Source organism: Palaemon carinicauda, chromosome 14 (genome assembly GCF_036898095.1).
Source record: "Palaemon carinicauda isolate YSFRI2023 chromosome 14, ASM3689809v2, whole genome shotgun sequence".
In the NCBI taxonomy this organism is placed as follows: Eukaryota; Metazoa; Arthropoda; class Malacostraca; order Decapoda; family Palaemonidae; genus Palaemon; species Palaemon carinicauda.
Genome location: NC_090738.1, coordinates 125,558,816 through 125,561,315, shown reverse-complemented (window position 1 = coordinate 125,561,315; position 2,500 = coordinate 125,558,816). Strand labels below are relative to the sequence as shown.

Sequence of the window (2,500 nt, the reverse complement as noted above, 5' to 3'; positions counted from 1 at the left end):
AATGACCCGAAGTTTCCGATGCATGAAGGACCCCCATGAGGCCGTGAGACGAGCTGAACAATTGAAGTTTATCTTTAATTACTGATGAATCGCTTTCCTCCTTCCAGCCCCTCCCACAATAAACATGCCCCCCCCCAACCCCCCGCCCCACCCTAAACACTCCTGGCCCCCATTACAAACAAGCAAGACCAACGGCGCCGCCCTTAGAGAGAGAGAGAGAGAGAGAGAGAGAGAGAGAGAGAGAGAGAGAGAGAGAGAGAGTGAGTTTCTATGATCTTGTCTAACTTATTCTTGAATCCGTTTATCGTGTTACTGTTCATTACATCCGCAATAAGTCTGTTCCATGTATTTGTATGTAAATAAATGACCGTATTGAGAGAGAGAGAGAGAGAGAGAGAGAGAGAGAGAGAGAGAGAGAGAGAGAGAGAGAGAGAGAGAGAGAGAGAGAGAGAGAGAGAGAGAAAATGGAAAGAGGGAGGGGGCGTGAATTGTGCTTCTCACCTGCCTCTTTATTGCAACAAGGTGTGGTGAGGCCACACCAAATACACACACACAAACACACACACGCACACACACACACCCGGAGACACAAGGCCACATTCACCAATCAATATAAAGGAGATCTGGCACCGCTTCTCATCATCAGTATCAGAAAAGGTGTCTCACCATCAACACAATCTCAAGCATTCACCATCTACGCAATCTTACGCATTTTCCGCAAACATGTTCACGAAGGTAAGGCAATAGTTTGTTATCTTCAATCTTCGGTAGCAAAACATATAATGAAAGTGTTCGTTTTCTTACTTTTTTTTTTTTTTATCAAAGATTGTCCAGTAAGTGATTAATGAAACAAAATAGGAATATTTATAGCTTCTATTTTTCATTTCTAATTTACATTCTTTTTTTTTACCACATTCGCAGTTCGTTATAAAATAATAATAACGCATATTAATCATATTGTGGACAAGCACGTGAATATGTTTATATGCAAGTATTGGTGTATGCACATAAATTTGCACACATATGTGTATATATATATGAGTATGTATGTATACAAGTATATATGTACTGTATATATATACATATATATGAGTACGTATATGTATACATGTACTGTATATATAATGTGTACATACAGTGTATATATATATACATATACATATATATATATATATATATATATATATATATATATATATATATGTATATATATACAGTGTATATATACATATATATATATATATATATATATATATATATATATATATATATATATATATATATATATATATATAAAACCCTGTGCGATAATACACCTATCTAGGTAAGTACACATGAAAAAAATATACTTGAATGCATATATTCAACCACACGTGTATATACAGTATATGCCCACGTACACAAACACACACACATTATATATATATATATATATATATATATATATATATATATATATATATATATATATATATATATATATATATATATATATAAATAAAATAGTATGTATGAATGTATGCATATATATATGAGTGTGTTGTGTATCCATATAGTATAACAGCTATTACTTATAAAGGACCCTCGGCATAAACTAACTCGGCATATCATAACCCAATTCTCTTCCGAAGGCTGCAATCCTGGTGGCACTGATCGGAGTGGCACTCTCCCTCCCCTCCGACCCCTACGGAGCCCCACCGAAGCACCAGCCATCGTACAAAGCGGTAATATAAATGCATTGGATTTATCCCATTGTTTGTTTTTGACATTTCCATTTGCATGCGATGCATCAATAAACAGAATAGAGATAAATATTTGTTTCTAGCTAATAAACAAACTTTGAACTATAGAACAATACATGGTAATTATCCCTTGCTCTCTATAATGTTGGACAGCGTTTTAAATGTTTACATGTGCAATTTTTGGAAAATAGCAGGTTCTCTTTTATGGTGAATAATAGCAATTATAACTCATGGGCTATATTCTTTTTTTCTTTTTTTTTGGCGTCACAAAAACAAAGGTCACTAAAGATAACCTGGGAGGCTGGTGGACCAGTAATCTTATTCTCATTATAGGATTCGAAAATCATACTTTCTTTATAATGTATCAACGTCTAAATTCTATACATTAGTGTATCTATACAATTCATTTTATATTGTATGCATATGCATACTATTTTATAGCTTACTATCTGTTATATAAGATCCAAATATTAAATTAGAATATTTACAACATCTTGAGAATGGCTTACAACCTGAGGGAATTACTCATACCGGTTCCTTCCCACATCTGGATACGAACCTATGCTTTTCGGGGGGTTTGAAACTTAATGCTCTTAACCCCCCCAAAAGAGAGTTAAATGTGGTTTTTAACCCTATTGTGCATATTTCTGTGGAATTCATGTGAAAAGCCTGGAATTAATATTAACCTATCTCTTCTTTGATAGTTCAGTAAAAAGTGTACATTAAGCCACGATATTACAAAGATAAAAAACTATTGA

General features: G+C 33.9%; 1 pseudogene; it reads left to right on the top strand.

The window, feature by feature from the left end:
* The first annotated feature begins 655 nt into the window (after positions 1–655).
* Positions 656–2,500, top strand: part of LOC137653336 (cuticle protein 7-like) — a 7,542-nt pseudogene continuing 5,697 nt past the window's right edge.